An 18016-nucleotide genomic window follows, 5' to 3' on the forward strand; every position below is an offset into this window, starting at 1 on the left:
TGCTTTGTTGCTTCTGAACCTCTGCTTTCCTATTGTCTTCATCCAATCATGCGTGCTCCCTTCCATGGCAAGATGTATGTTGGTGGATCACCGTTGTCAATGGCTACCATCCGTCCTCTCAGTTAAAATGGTCCAAGTACGATTTCTGTACGGCTAATCAACTGTCGAATCTCTCGTCTCGGATGAAAAATACTAGGCACAGCTAATCATCTGTCGGTTCTCACTTGTGTCAGAATAGGATCTCTCTATCCTTTTGCACACTGTCACTGTGCCCAACATTCGTGAGTTTGAAGCTCGTCACAGTCATCCCGTCCCAGATCCTATTCGGAATACCACAGACAAGGTTTAGACTTTTCGAATCTCAGGAATGCTGCCAATTGGTTCTAGCCTCTACCACGAAGGTTCTAATCTTACGGATTCAAATGCTCTATTGTCAGGAGAGGCAAGTCAAATCCGTAGATCAGAGACCCAAGAGACTATACTCCGGCTGTCGTCCAATGACTACGTTGAACATCATGTAGACCGCTTGTGGTTGTCAGACACGCGGATCTTGGCTAAGCGAGTAACGAAGATAGTGGGTGATTGTCACGGGTCACCCCTTCATTCTGACTTAACTGAATTAGGTACGAGAGTATATCTTGAAAAAGAAGTAAGCGTGAATTGAAAGAGAAACAATAGTACTTGCATTAATTCATGAAGAACAGCAGAGCTCCGCACCTTAATCTATGAGGTGTAGAAACTCCACCGTTGAAAAATACATAAGAGAAAATAGCCTAGGCATGGATGTGAGGCCAGCCAAGCATGAAGTTGATAAAAGATGATAAAGGTCTATATCTATCCCAATACAATAGGAAAGACTAGTATTTATACTAAACTAGTTACTAAGGATTACAGAAATTGAGTAACTAAGTGCAGATAGTGCAGAAATCCACTTCCGAAGCCCACTTGGTGTGTGCTTGGACTGAGCATTGAGCTTTACACGTGAATAGGCCTTTTCTAGAGTTAAACGCCAGCTTGGATGCCAGCTTGGGTGTTTAACTCTAGTTCTGGTGCCAGTTCCGGCGTTTTACGCCAGAAAAGGGTCTCTGGCTGGAGTTTAACGCCAGTTTGGGCTATCAAATATTGGGTAAAGTATGGACTATTATACATTTCTGGAAAGCCCAATATGTCTACTTTCCAACGCAATTGAGAGCGTGCAAATTGGGCTTCTGTAGCTCCAGAAAATCCACTTCGAGTGCAGGAGGGTCAGAATCTAACAGCATCTGCAGTCCTTTCTCAGCCTCTAAATCAGACTTTTGCTCAGGCCCCTCAATTTCAGCCAGAAAATACCTGAAATTATAGAAAAACACACAAACTCATAGTAAAGTCCAGAAATATAATTTTTTCATAAAAATTAATAAAAACATAATAAAAAGTAACTAAAACATACTAAAAACTACCTAAAAACAATGCCAAAAAGTGTATAAATTATCCGCTCATCAGTTCTCAGAACAAACAATTCATTGCCATCAACCACCAACAAAAACTTAAAACACGAACCTCATAGTAGACACACCCCCAAAATTGTCGCCCAGGGTTGTTCTTCGTTCCGAAAATTCTTAGCACGGGTTTCTCCCCATGTCCACAAAAAAGCTCCCTCTTCTGCGCAGACGACCGTGAGCTCTCGGCAGCCAAGGCTCCACTCGCCTTCACGAGCCCTAGAAGCTGCTCTGTTACATTGGTTAGGGATGAGTACTTTGATTTAATCCCAACCCTCCCCAACCAAGAATTTATAAAAAAAATAAATAAATAAATAAATAAACTTTATTCATTAAAAGCTCCAACTGACAGTAACAGCTAAAAGGGAAAAAGTGTCCAAAATTTTTGTTTTATGGAGGGGAGGATGACTTTAAAGCATTTCTGAGCGTTGGGGATGATTTTAATAAGAAAAAAAAGGTCCGGGACGAATTTGATTTTCACCCCAGACCTTAGGGACGAATTTAGTACTTAACCGTACGAGAATCCAAAACCATACCTTGGCCGATTTCTCGTAAAACCCAGAACGTCACCATTTGTCACCATTCCACAAAACCCAAGCTTCCAAGGTCACACCAAACGGGTCTCCGGGTTCCCAAAATCCAATATCAAATCTCCAACTCCACCAATTTATTTGCAAAACGCACAATCCAAACTAATTTCCCAAAATAACACTAAGATTACCATCGGGTTCACTAATTAGATAGCTTGAAAAAGATTAAATGTTTTCACCTTACCAACAGAAGATCGAAACAACGCCCAACATATTCTCAAGGTCAATATGATCCTAAACATCAAGATTTAACCAAATCTCAGCACATGCACTCATTAATTTTTTAAATTGAGGGATGAGCAGCTGGGAATGAGAATGAGGCTTACCTATGAAATTGTTGGATGGGTCTTGTAAATCTCGTCGCGGTGAACGCGTGGCTGCAAATGGTGCAGCGATCGGAGCTCCAAATTGGAAGTTATGTTGATTTGAATTTTGGGCAAGGTTTTGCTCTCTCTCCCTTTGTGTTTCCTCACAAGTTCAGCGTGCTTCCATGGAACACAAGAAGGAAGGCTGAGTTCTTTTAAGTGTTGGTGAAGTGGGTTGGCCTTGGGTCTAATACGGGCCCGGTTCACCCGGTTCGGTCCGTTCGGCCAAATTTTGGGCCAAATTCTTTAAAATTAGTGTCAAAATTCATATTTTAATTAATTCTACCTCGTTAAACTATAAAATTTCTTTGTCTAATTTTTTTATTAATAATTAATTTATTGGCTAATTATTTACTAATTTTGCGGGTTTTACATCCTACCCCTCTAAAAAAAATTTTCCTTTGAAAATTCACTCTTAAATCTTCATATACGCCCCCTCAGTTTTAACCGACATCTTACCATTCATTTTTTCATTCTTCCAACATTAATTCAAACACTAATTCACATTCTCTAGCCTTAGGTACAAAATTATAAACTTAATCAAATTCAAGCCTAAACTATACCCGTTTGTTACACTCTTAACTTAGTCTAGTTCTTTTTTAACAACTGCAAATTTCCTTATACTGTATAAGTGCCATCAAATTTAATTTAAATCTCAAGTCCTTCTCAACCATTTCAAACACTAGACAATTACCCTATCTCTTAGTCTAAGTCAAATCATTCTAACCTAAACTCATATACACACACTCTCGATCTTATATTAATCCTCAATTCATTCTCATATCCTAATACTCCTTTCTCACGTCACTATAATTCTAAAACCACCAAATTCACAGCGGTTCCGCAGTGTTACTCTGATTATAAGCCACTAAGATCTTGAGATGTACAACAAGCAAAACAATGATAACTAAGAATATAGAACATAGTTAAACTTGAACTTACCAATATCTGAGATTCTATTGGAGAGAAACACGGAGACACCAGGGCAGCCTGCTTCAAATTGTCAACAATACATATAGTACTTTAATCTATCCGACTCTACAACTTGGTACTCAACACTTCTGCGAATGCTGTAATTCTTCATGCCCTGTAATACTGCATCTCAGCTTTTGAATCTGTGGCCAACCCAAAACTCCACACCACCGTCTAAGTTGTAATCGTCTTCACTGGTGTTGGAAAATGGATTTTTCTCTTGCATTACGTCCAGATCCAATGTATGATAGTTACTATGTACACATGATGTAACACCCTAATCACCCTAAGCCTTATCTCATACCCATAAAGCAATTGTTAATTAAAGGTTACGACAATTCTAAGGCTTATACGATAATATATAGAAAGAAATAGTAATTCTAGAAGCCCGATGAAGAAATAAGCTCAAAAACAGAATTACAAAAGCGCGAAACGCTCACACGAAGCTACAAACTTAAGGCACAAGATATAGATACAAGATAATGAAGCATATATAGAGATATGAATAAAATAGTCATAAAAAAAACTAGCCATATCCCGCAGAGTTTCAGCCGACTAGTTATATACAGACATACAGAATTTTGAAAGTTAAAACAGTATACGACATATCTCTCTCAGAGTAAGCCTCTAAGGCAAAATATAATACAAAAGTGAGACTACAATTCAAAATATCCAAAATGACTCCAAAAAGGAATCGAGATCCTCCGCTCTGTCACCATCACGTAACTCACGGAGGTGGGTTATGACCTGTATTTGAAAAATAACAACACAATATAGTATGAGAACCGGAGGTTCTCAGTATGGTAATAGTGCCCAGTAATATAAGATATAAGACTCCAAGACGCCAGAGGCAATCCTAGAACTTCATCTCAATCATGAGATTCAACTTAAAGTATAACTAAATTTAAAACCATCATTTTAGAACCATAATGAAATAAGGGGATCTAACTTACGGATATAGTGTCGGGCACACTCCTGTGATCCAAAAGGATGCAAGCGGGATACTCTGCCACAGACCTCACATCTCAACGTAAGTGGGATTAACCACCATCCTTATGCCACCGCCGCGACCTCAACAAGCGGGATTAACCACCGTCCTTGCTAGGCGCATAGCGTCTCAACAATCTCAGTATAAAACAGTGTATCAGTGGTTTTCAGAAATCATTTTCAGTACTCAGTCCACTCCGAGTCCTAGACTTGTCTCAACATCATCAATCCGAAATTCACAAATTCATTATTTCAATCATCATTACATTACTTCACCATCTCACTCAACTAATCCATCCTCAGTACTTCAGAAACCTAAGTCTCCTTCTTCTAAATTCATGTAGAATTTTACTAAAATAAATCACTAACTCATCTTTAGTAATATTGGAACCTAATTACTAGATAATACTCTTAAACAGAATTTGAAAAAAGTTTAGAAAGTTAGAAAACCCTTAAAAACGAAGAAAAATTATTTTTCAGCAAAATAGGGGACTCGCGTACGCAAGCCTCTGTCTTGCGTATGCATGCTATTGAAAAAAAAAGGGGTGGTCCCGTACGCGACCCCTTGCTCGCGTACGCGAGTTCCCCGATCCGAATGGGTTGCTCGCGTCTCGTGTTAAAGTTCGTATACCCAAGGGTTGCATTTTTTATAGCTCACGTACGCATGCAATGCCCGCGTACGCGAGATGCCCAACCCGAATGGGTTGGTCGCGTCACTTGCACCATGTCGCATACGCGACCCTCACCAGACTTCAATTATCAAAATTTAGTTTTAAAGCCAGACTTCAGTTTTAAAGTTGCAGAATTTAGTTTTAAACACTAAACTTTAAACGTTCATAACTTCCTTTACAAAAATCTATTTTCCTCAAACTTTATATCAATTTAAAGCCCTATAAATCATCTTTAATTTAAGGCAATTTCCAACCAATTTTAAAAACAGAGGCTCAAGTTATGATCTGTCAAAGTTCACTAAAAACTGATTTTTACCAAAAATTAACTAGGTTCTCAAACTTGCAAAATTCACCACCAAACCAAATCAAAGCCTATTCAATTTCACCATAAAACACTATCAAATACTATACTTTACCTTTCCATCACAATTCAACCAATTCAACACATATATCAATCAATTCCTCCTTCATAAACTCAACAATTCCACAATTTGTGCATCAATATTCCAATATTAACAACTTGAACACAATCTCACTACTCATAAGCATTATTTATCATACCACATCAAAAATTCTCATAATTACAATAATTCAACCTCAACAGCAACAATTCCCATCACAAGTCATCAAAACCATCACAAGCAATAACATCAGCACACATTATCAATTTAACAACTGTCAACAATCAAATTCAAACCTATCTAAGGTCCACTAGCCTAAATGTCCAAAAATATTACATATTACATAGAGAAAATCAAAATCATACATTGCCTAATTCCCAATATGCACAATAAACCAAGTTGAGTCCAATTCAAGCCTCTAATCACCAACAAATCACCAATCAACTCCAACAAGCATCAACAATCAAATTTCCCAAGTTATACACATTAATTTACCACAAATCAATACTTATGGTTCCTAAATACACAAATTCACAAGGGATAAGAGCAATCTTACCTTACCAAACAGTTTTGGGAACAAAACCCCATAGTAACCAAGTACTAGAGTGTACCTAAATACCCAAAATTACAAAAATTTCTCAAAAACTAAACCTAAAATTCCAAAATTTTTAGAACAGCAGAATGGGAAGTGAAATTCGAAATCTTACCAACAAAGGTTAGATAGAACTAACGGGCTCGTCAAGAATTTCGTGTAAGAGATGTGTTTGTTTATATCTCTATCTATATCTTATCTGTTAAATACAATTTTATGTCTCAGTGTCTCTATTTTAACGTCTTGCACCTATAAACAAACACAGCTTTAAAGATAGATTTTTGAGACTGTTTCGAATCTCAAATAAAAAAGAATAGTATCCGTGAATGTGGTGTATAAATTGGCTCTGGGTTTAGAATTTTCGACGGTGAATGAGTTTTTTAAAAGTGAAAAAATACAAAGAAATAGAGTTACTATATTTGCTGGATAGAGTAATCTTTTGTGCAAGTTACGAATAACTTGACGTGAATATATAGTTCAGATGGAGATATTCTACAAAGTCTTTTATCAAAAGTAGCTATTGGAAAGACTCATGGTGTGCCCAAAAAGAAGCATATCTTTAATGACTTTTGGTAAGAATTAGTGTCTTCAAGAGTGAAAACGCTCACATTGTTTGTGCTATCAAAGGCATTGAATACAAATGATGTATTAAAAAGAAGGTGAATCATAAACCAAGAGGAAGATATGTGCCTGATTTGTGGAGTTGAACCCAAGACGGTAAACCACTTGTTCATATATTATAGATTTGTATCTAATTTGTGGTAGTTGGCATTAGGTTTAGGGAGTGTTCATTAGATAGGGACTAATGCGGTAAAAACATAGTGTGAGAGCTGGTTGGAACAAAAGGTAAATAGATTCAAAAGAAGAGTTTGAATAATATAGGTAGTTTGGAAGTATAAAAAAAATTAAGTGTTTGAATAAAACGGTAGTGGATTGGAGCCAGCATTTCCTAAGACATTGATTGTTCGGCAATGGCATCGGAAAGTAGGAAGAAATCAAGCCAGTGGAGCCGTGGAGGCATCCCTCAATTTCAATCATGGTGGAAACTCGAGGTTCTATATTCTTAGCGCCGTAGGCATGAATCAGGGATATTAGAGGTGTTGTTCGAAGATGTGCATCGCCAGTCTTCTATCACCAGGCCGCCATTTCTGCAAGATCAGAACCACTTCTTGCAGCGCCAGAGTTGGGTGACGTCACCACCAAACACCAGAGCAGAAGAATTTTCTCTCTCCCTAGATCTCGTCGCTCACCAAACAGCCTCAAGGATGAAAAGCAGATCACACATCACAGTGACATTCACGATTAGGAGTGCCTGTTAGGTGAGAAAGGCAGAGGTAGTTAGCAGGACTAATCTGAATTTTCAGAGTCTTAGATTCTAGTGGTGACCCATTTGGGTTGGTGTTGTGAGTGTGTTTTGTGTGGGTCGGGGCTGTCCGACCCATACCCAGTCCAAAAAAAAATAAGAGTGGTAGAGAGCAAGTTAAATGTCTAATTTCTCAATGGAGTATTAGAAAGAAAAAAGGAAATAGTTGCTGAAAAAATATAATTCAAAATTGTGCACAAAGAAATTGGGTGTGGTGGCAATCCTTAATGTATAAAATGGAAATAAACATGTAACAAATGGTGAGGGTCTATCCAAGTGCTTTACGAGGGATGTAGTAATAGAAAAGTCTAAGGGGAGGCAGTTTCAAAATGTCTTCATCAGGCAGTTCAATTCCTCTTAGACGAATTTGAGGCTTGTGAAAAAATACAAAAATATTATTATAGATTGGCATAAAAGAAAGAAAGAAACTAGCTGGGAGTCTAGGTTCTCAATAAACAAAACTAAGAGCCTTGGCTATTTATTCCACCATATTGATATTGAGTATAAAGAAGACAAAAGTTCTAGTGAGTGTCACCGTTGGAAATAATTGGTTGTGGACAAGACCACAAAATGGGCTATATGGGTGTGACATTATATGTATTATTATGATATTATTAATAGGATATATGCTTGTGCTTTGAGAAAGATGCATGTGATGGTGACTCGATATGATTCCAAACGAAAGATGGCATTCTACAAGACCAAGAAAGAGTGTTGTATGAGGATGTAGGGACGGTACGAACGAATGTGTCTAAAGAGTTACTATTGGATCCAAGAGCTATAACACGGACATACAAAAATGAATGTGTCTAAGAGTTACTATTGCAACATGAGACGTGACAGTCTAACTGACAGGCAACAGTAATAAGAAAACTGTATTAATAAAAATTTAGGATTGTGCAGTAATGTTCGGATTAATTTGTATGTGAGAATTTGTTGTATGCCTTGATGGTTGGGGTGCGGCGGTTTCGTTTGTTGTGATTCACAAAAACTTGTAATTTGTAGTTGATCTTTGATGGTAATGTCAAAAGAGATTAATTATGAATCAAAGACAACACTCTCCTATTTAAATGGAGACTAATAAGAACGATCTTAAAAAAATCTTGAATTTACTAAACATATGAGTAGTATATACCAAATGTCATCCTAGAATATTTTGCATGACAACAAAATTATGGAAATGAAGTTGTATTTTGAATATTTGAAATTGTAATTCTACTGTATATTCTGGTCATAAAACTAAATTAAACCTTAAAATATTAATATGACTTATTTATTTCACTTTTAGAATGCTTTTAAAATTTAGTAAATGTGTGCATTTGAGTTGATTAATGTTTTATGATTTGATTATCTTTATTAAAATTTGATTGATTAAATTTTAATAATTTATTATTATTTTTGGTAACTGAATGAAATTTATAAAGAGTTAAAGAAGGATTAATATACCTGATAATAAAATTAATTAGTATCAATGTCAAACCGAACCGTGATCCGGCCGGTTTTTTGGATGGCAACAAAATGCTGCCGTTTTTCGTTCTGAATCCCTAAATCACCAAAACTCCAGATGCTGAGATCCCTAAATCACTAAAACGCCTTCCCTTCTCTGCTTCAGTGGTTTTGATTCTTCGAGCAGGCTTCGCTGAAGCTGCTTCCAACGCCTCAATGAGCCACTGTCACACTCACACCGTCACACGGGTCGAGGGCTCGCCGTCGAGCCACCGCAGAGCCGTCGAGAACTGAGAAGTGAGAACACCTCACTCTCACACGGGTCGAGCCACCGCAGCAGCCGTCGAGAACTGAGAAGGTGCCTTCGCTGTCTCCCACCGCCTCACTCTCACTCTCCCTGTTGCATGTTCTGTCTTGAAGATGCCTTCACTGTCTCAGTGTCTCCCACTCTCCCTGTTTTATTTTTCTTTGAACTGTGTAGTGTGATTACTCAAACTGGATGATTTTACTTTGAACTGAAACTGATCTGTGATTCAGCATGATGAACACCGAAACTGTGAACTTTGAAATTCTGTCTCCCTGTTTTATTTTTCTTTGAACTGTATAGTGTGAACTGTGAACTTATTCAAGATTCAACTGATTGGAGGGAGCTAAACTGTACTGTGATTATTGACTAGTGAGTGATTACTGAAACTGAACTGTGATTCAATATGATGACTGATTGTTGTTTACTGATTAGTGATTAACTGATTACTGAAACTGAACTAATTTTGGTTTGTTTACTAAACTGGATTTTGTTATTTGTTGAATAATTGTGAATAATTTTGAATAATTTTGGATGTTGTTTGTTTACTGAACTGATTTCGCTCTTCCTTTTCTTCCTGTTGGCACTCTCCCTCTTCCGTTTCTCTTCTCCTTCCCATTCACTCTCGCCTCCAATCCAGTAACTATCTAACTAACTACTCTCCAATTTTGTTCCACTTATTTATTTATTATCATAATTTGATTGCATGATTGTACTCTGATATTATTTAATTGAAGCTAGAACTATGCTTTTGGATTGTTCAGATTCTTAATTTGATATGGGATTAGGTGAAATTTGTGTTGATTTTTTGTCTTTATTCTATTTGCTACTGCAGCTTCTGCAAATGGAGATATTGGGGTTGAATTACCTGGTGATCAGGCAGAGATTATATTCATGGGGACTGGAACTAGTGAAGGGATACCTAGAGTTAGCTGCTTGACTAATCCTCTGAAAAAATGTTTGGTACAATGAAGAAAAAAACAATCTTTGTGGAAAAAATAATTAAGATTTTGCTGCAATGGAAGTGAATGTTCAGGGTTTTGTTAAGATTTCTATATTTCATGATTGTTGTAGGTATGTTCAAACTTCAAAGGCTGCTAAGCCGGGCAATAAGAATAGGAGACTTAAACATATAAAGACTGCTCAGCCAGGCAAATTGGTAGAATATTTCTTAACATATAAAGACTTGCTGGAACACGTACTGGATTACAGTAAGCAGACAATAGATGATTTAGTTAAATTGTTTGGAAAATTTTGATGCAGCAATGAATCATATTAAAACTGTCGACCTATGCAGGTAGTAATTAGAATAAGTGAGGTAACGGTTGAGAACTTAGGTTGGGAATATAAGGTGCTCCCAATGGCCTTTAAGGACATGTAATTACAACTTTAAGGTTTATATTAGACTATAATTATGTTTTAATGTGTTTATTTATATTTTATTTATTATTTTATTAGAAAACGGTTTTTTCGGTTCAACTACGGTCGAACCGGTTGAACTTATGAACCAGTGAACCAGTAGCTAGAACGGTTCGATGACCGGTTCGGTTTTCAGAACCTTGCAAAATTGTGATCTCCTATGAGGTAAGTGTTAAGTACATTTATCGATATTCTAAATTGAGTCTGAGGATAATGGAAGTTTGGTTTATTAGCCCATAAAGTGAATAATTGAACAATGATTTGATGAGATTGAATGAGGAAATATAATGTGTTTGAGTTCATTTGATATTGGTTATAAATGATTATGTCGTATCTGACTTAGTTTGCAACATTAACCATGAGCATATGGTATTGTATTCAACGCCTCATACCCGCAAGCCGTATGTAACGGCCTAAGCCTAACCTGGTGGACATTAAAATGTGCGGAGTAGGAAGTGGAGTTGTGTTGATAGCTATGATGAGAATTATAATTGTTATGAGATTGATTATGAGAAATGAGATATGATGCGAGCCTTACGACCAATGTTCTAAAAACCGGACCGGACCGGTCGGTTCGACCGGGTTAATCAGGAACTGGTCATCTGGCCGGTCCGGTTGATGCCAGAAACTGAGCGGCAAAAAATCGGGAAAAAAATCGGACGAACCGGTGGTTAATCAGTAGACCGTATGAACCGACTGGGTTTTTTAGCCTCCCGGTTCGCTACTTTATATATTTAAAAAAAAAGAAACCAGAGAGGTAGAGAGACTTTCTTCTCAGTTCTCTCTCCAAACACGAAACCCTATCGCAGCCACCTTCAAGCTCCAGAACGTGTGTCAGCCCCCGTCACTGTCGCCGCCGATAGTGACAACCCTCTCGAAGGTCAAGCTAGTTGTCATCGTCGGCCCTGAGTTGCAGATTTTTTTTTTTTTGTCGTCGTCTCCAAACACGAACCCTATCACAGCCACCTTCAACTCAGTTGTGGACTTCTCTCATCGCCGTCGCTCACGCACGTTCGCTTCTCGTCGGTGTTTTAGTGCTTCGTCTATGTTCTCTCTTTCTCGTAGCTCAGTCACTGTTACCGTTGCCCGTTGGTAAGCGTCCATCCCTCTACTGCTTCTTCAATTTTCATTTTTGGGAGTTAATTGCTATTTTTCTGGATTTAATTATGTTGATTGTTGATTGTTTTTTTTTTTGGGTTATTTAGTTATTTTCTGAGTTAATTTTCTTTGTTGTTCATTATTGTTAATAGGGCTGGATTGTTGTTTTGTTCTGACTTCTGGGTTAATTCTTGTTTATTATTGGTAATTTTCTGAGTTATCTTTGTGCTATTTTTTCTAATTCTGAGTTAATTTACTAGTTGTTGGCTTGTTGCTGAGTGAAATTAGTTAAACTTAAAAACTTGGTTTGTTATATTGATTCTAATTTCTGAGTTTTGTTTTGTTATATTGATTCTGATTTCTGAGTTGTTGGTTGCTGATTTTTTCTAATTCTTCTAATTATGAGTTGTTGATGGTACTTTATTGGAAATGAATGTGTCAGTATACAATTGAGATATTTGTGCTCTTCAACTGGTTCTAGCTTTGATTTGATGCTGAAAGAAGAGTTTTCAGTTGAAATCCCGGATGAGAAAACTGATAAGCTTCACTCTATTATTCTTTTGTTGATTTATGCTCTTTTGGTTGTGCTGGAAATACAAAAAGGATGTTGCTGGTTAATTTTTTTATTTTGTTAATTATATGAATTGATGGCTTGATGCAGAGTTCTTCTGATTTTCAATTTTTTTTATTTTATTAATTATATGAATTAATCATTCTGTAATTCTGATTTTGATATAAGTTTAATTTCGGAACCTTGGATTTTGAATTTTGCTATATTGAATTTTGTCATATAAGTTTAATTCTGTTATATTGAATTTTATTGAATATAATTCTGGATTTTGAATGTTATATGAATTGATATGATCTTCTGGATTATGAATTGCTGTCATTCTTAATTGTTGTATGTAATTTGGATCTTTAGATTTCGGATTCGGATCCGCTTATTAAGCCATGGCAAATTCCTCACCCGATTCAATCAATCATGGCATTTGCGGACATGTTTTTGCATTGAACTACGTATTTTTTCTTTTGTTAATCTCCTTATATGTTGTATTGTGTTGTGTTCTATGTGATTGGCATAAAGCCACTATTGTTATATGGTGGAAATGTCTAGAATGAGGTAATTGTTAAGAATGTAGTTTAGGAGATTTTTTTTTATTTTTATTGGTACCATTTACATCTAAATAATAGAGGAACTTTGTGTAATTATTATGAATAAATTATCTCTATTAGTGTTTTTATTGAGCATCTTAATGTATCCAGTGTTAATGTTTTTAAGAAAACTACTAACCTCTAATCTTGAGGTATAATACCTTTTAGTTTCATGTTGAGGGATAACTCAAAAATTATTTTTATATTAAAATTTTTTATTTAAAAATTATTAAATTTTTAATAATTTTATTTAATATTTAATTAAACTGGTTAAATCATGGTTGAATCCCGGTTGAACCACTAAACCAGTGAACCAGTCACTTCACCAGTTCATTGATCGGTCCGATTCTTGCAACCTTGCTTACGACAAAGTGAGGGTGATATGAGACTTATGATAAGAACTGTGATTAAGTTGAGATTTATGCAATAGCTTATGATTTATGATGATAATTCATTGATGATACAATTGGTAATGATTATGATTTTTTATTATGATGATGGTTTTGGTTGATGATGATTATGATGGATGATGGTATAAACAAAGACGATGGTTTTGTCTCGCTTGGGTGATTATGATTGAGAGATGACTATTAAAGTATTGATTAACAAAGATGTGCGTTTTGTCCCACTTGCATCACTGATAAGACATCTGCACCTAACAAGAATGGTGGTTTTGTCTAGGACTGTTAAAATGGGCTAAACTCATCGAGCCAACTCATTTACCCGTTTAAACGAAGGGATTTTGCCTTTAAAATTAAGCCCATTAAAATTTCGGGTTAAACGGGTTGAGCCTGATTAACCCGAAAGAAATAATGGATTAAATGGACTAGTCCATGGGCTAAACGGACGGTCCGTTTAATTTTTATACTTTTTTAAAAATTACACTTTTGGCCAATATTTCTCCTGATCCAACCTAAAAATCCAATTCATCAACTAAAAAAATACTATTTGTTTAAATTTTTTACTTAAAAGTAATATTTTTTGCCAAAATATCTTCAAAAAGTAAGATAAAAGGGTAAACAGCCCATCCCGTTTAACCCATCGGGTTAGCGATAAACGGTCCATGTTAAAAATTATGACCCATGAATATAGCGGGTTTAAACGGGCCAGCCTGTTTAACCCAAATACTTAAATGGGTCGGGCCTAAATGGACTGGACTAGTCTGTTTGACAGTCCTAGTTTTGTCTCGCTTGCTCAGTGTTGCGGTGGAGATGTGGAGATGGTGGTTTTGTCCCGTCCACATTCTCTCTAATCGTAAGGAGTGGATGAGCACTCTCTCGGATAGTGCTGTCTCCAAGAGAAGGTGACAAGGCACTCTCCCTCTAAGGGTTAGCTTGTGATAAGTGTGGGATATTCATCTTCGAGATGCACGGAAAAAAGAGTATATCTAGGTTAGCTATCAAATGTGTCTGGTCTGGCAATGTAATAAACACATGACCTCATGACTAGTAGGACAAACATGCATCATATACATTTGTTTGAATTGTTTGGGTGTGCACTTTATTGTTGTGTTGTGCTTATGTGTTTTATCTGATTATGTGCTATGTGTTTTATGTTTATATGTGCTTGATTTTGTGTGATTGAATTGTTTGATTTGATTGTATTTGCTGGTGTACAGAGGTGATGGAGGTTGAGGCTGATTGAATTCAGAATTGTCCTTAGACTCTAGTTTATGTGTTGAATGTATAGGAAGGAGAATTGGTAGTCTATTAGGTAGAAAATCTTTAGTTGTGTCTATGGCCCCTAAAGAAAATATTTAAAGATTTATTCCACTTTTCCGAATTATATATGACTAAAAAACATTTGGATGTACAATTATATATAAGTAAAAATGATTTGAAAATAAAGTAATAAAAATCACAAGCTTTTATAAAGATAAACTTTCTTGAGACGGGCGTTGACCATGTGTGTTTATTTCTATTACTTTTGTGGCATTCTCTTTTTCTATTAAAGATTGTGTGGTTTGATTCTCAACTCCTATATCTAATATTTTTTAAAGTATGAACATGAAGAAGATCTTTTGAGCTTGGATATGTAGATATCCTGTGGATTTGGATTTGTTTTCTTATATGTTTTCCTCGTATTTGTTATTGTTACGTTTTTTAAAGAAGGGATAGGAGTTGTAATTATATAATATATGTTTGTATATTACTGGTTTAAACTCTTCTTGTAGATAAAGAATATTATGTTGCTATGATAGTATTTTTTATGGTTCTAAAAATCAAATTGGACCGATCGGTCTGATCGGTTTAACCGTGAAATGGATGTCTTTGTGATTCGGTTTACTTTGAAAAACCATCAGTCAAAAAATTGCTTGAGAACCACTGAGCCAATCGATTGGATCGAACTGAAACCCGGCCGGTTTCTCAGAAACGGCGTCGTTTTGCATTCAGTGTGCATGCCTTCTGCCCCACCCCTTCTCCAAACTCCTCCGTTCCTACCTTCAGAGTTTAGAAAGCTCAACTCAACCAAAGAAAAAGTGAAAACCCTAGCCTCCCCCACCGCCGAATGGAGTGAGCCATTGCCGCCGTTCGTCGTAGTCCGGAACTTCTCTCTTCGTCCTGTTGGCGTTCTCCAAGTCCAACCCCTGTTCGCTCTCACCAGTCGCAGGCACGCAGCATCTTTCTCGAGCTCAGAGTCCGTCGTCCTCGTCTGCTCGCCTTCGTTCGTCGCGTTCAACCGCTCTTCGTCGTCCTACTCTCCATTGCACTCAACCGCTCTCGAAGGTCAGTGACAGTGCTCACTTGTTCTTCGTTTTTTTTATTCTTTGGTCAGCAATCATTAAATGATTATTGAATGTTGTGTTTTTGTTGAATGATTATTTGATTATTGATTAGCTCCGGCTCAAATGAAGCTTTCCCCCTAAAAAGAAATCCTAGCTGACAGTAGCCTCCCCCACCGCCGCAAGGAGTGAGACTCACTACCGCCGTCTGTAGCACTTAGGCACCACGTCTTCGTCTGGTCGTGGTGCTCGAAGTCTCCAACCCACTAATCAGAATGAAGGTTTAGGATTCTGCTAGTGCTACTCATATTGGTTTCTTCGGTTTTTTTTTTTCTAATTTTTCGTTCTTGGTTCTTTGTTCTTCAGTTAGGATTCTTTGTTCTTGATTCTACTTATGCTAGTGCTACTCACGTTAAATTGTTGAATGATTAACTTTGTTCACCACTGTTGTGCTATGTTGTACTGTATTATTTTTTGTTTGTGTTGTGCTGAAAAGAATTGTGCTAAAAGCCTGAACTTTTGATAATTCTTGTTGATCTTTAAAAAAGTTTGTTAATGTTTGTTGAAATTATGCTAAAATCTTGTTAAAATTGTGATAAGTTTGTGGTCTGCTGAAAATATTGTTAATCTTTGTCGAAATTATGCTGAAGTATGAGCTTTGATTTGTTCAATATAATCATACTTTTGACAAGAAAGGAATAAATTAGTTAATTCAATAATGACTATTTCGATGAGTTTAATAGTGATATAAGTAAAAATTAAGAGTGAAATTGTTAATACTTGAAGAGGTTAAAAGTTTTTGAAGATTTTGATGATTGATGATAAGCCTTCATGTTATTTTATATTTAGATATTTTTTTTATGACTTTTAAAGTTGTATTTTGATATGATCATAAGACTTTGGTTGATGTAGTGTTTTGAATTTGAATAATATTTTAAAATTTAAATTAGGCTATAATTATGTTTTAATATGTTTATTCATATTTTATTTATTATTTTATTATAAAATAATTTTTTTAGTTAAACCATAATTGGATCCGTTGGACCGATTAGATCAATAAACCGATAATTAAAACGGCTCGATAATCAATCCGATTTTCAAAACCTTGGTATTTATTCATATTTGAATGTATGTATAAAAAATTGCCTTCTATTTTAAACTTTGTATTTAAAAGCTCCTATAATATGTAAATAAGTAATACACATAATACTTTTGCCATTAGCAAGTCATGATATCTTGATAGTGAGAGTGTTACAACGATGGATGTTGATGCGTTAAGTTTATCGAAGATGGTGATATGGTGGGATTATTGGTGTCAAAGGCTTTCACAAGGATGTACAACCTATCTCTTAATTTACCCAAACCCAAACCAATCATCTTCAATCTGAATATAAAAAACATGAATATTGAAAAAAAGTAAGTTCACAAGGGAATATGGAGGTAATCTTAGAAACAGAAATCAAGTTGAAATGAAACATTGGTAAATACAAGACATTGGATAAAAATAAAGATGTTGAGAATTTAACAACATTTTTATATTGTGCAATGACTTGAGAACCATTAGGCATGTGAACAGTTACAGGTTTAATTTTTTGTGTAACAAATAAAATTTGATAAATTGGAAGTAATATGCTGATTATCACCAGAATCAATTATCTAAGCACCAAAAAAATTACAAGAAAATGTAACATAATGAAAATACAATACACTTTTCATTCTTTCTTATACTTATGTGTCCAAACCTTGTTATGGTGTCAGAGCTTGGAAGAAGAAGCACCACGCCCGACGCCAGAGGAACCAGAACCTCCACCACAGCCACGAGATTCCAGAGCCAACTTGGAGCTGTCTTTCATGCTGAATAACCATGGCAAAGACCTTGGTCACAGAAGGAAAAGGATCCAAAAGGAGTTGAGATCGAACCACAAAAAAACATTCATCCAAGCCTTTTCAAAAATCTGATGATGAAATCTTGAGCTCGATGATTTTTGGCCGGACAAGTACACAGTGGGAGCGGCCTTGAATTTTCGAGTTCCTCCCAAAGTGTCTTCAAAGAAGTATAGAAATCTATGACTGACTGTTTCTTGTTCCAAGTCGTAAACCTCTTGCAATTCAACTATGCGTAAGAGGTCTGATTGAGAAAATCTCTCACAAAGATCTTTCCAAACAGAAGCAGCAGTGTTGAGATATATAACACTTTGAGTAATAGAAGGTGAAAGAAAATGAAAAAGCCAGGAAAGCACCAGATTATTGCAACGTTCCCGGACGGCAGAGAGTGGGTCATTAGAGGAAGGAGAAGGTATTGTTACAACTAGAAAACCATATTTATTTTTAGAGATGATTGCCATAGTGAAAGATCTAATCCAAGAATGATAATTATTTCCAATTATAACAAGAGTAATAAGAACGGATGTAGGATTTTCACTAGAATATATGTAATAGGAGCCAAATTGATCTTG

Source organism: Arachis hypogaea, chromosome 13 (assembly GCF_003086295.3).
Source record: "Arachis hypogaea cultivar Tifrunner chromosome 13, arahy.Tifrunner.gnm2.J5K5, whole genome shotgun sequence".
Lineage (NCBI taxonomy): Eukaryota > Viridiplantae > Streptophyta > Magnoliopsida > Fabales > Fabaceae > Arachis > Arachis hypogaea.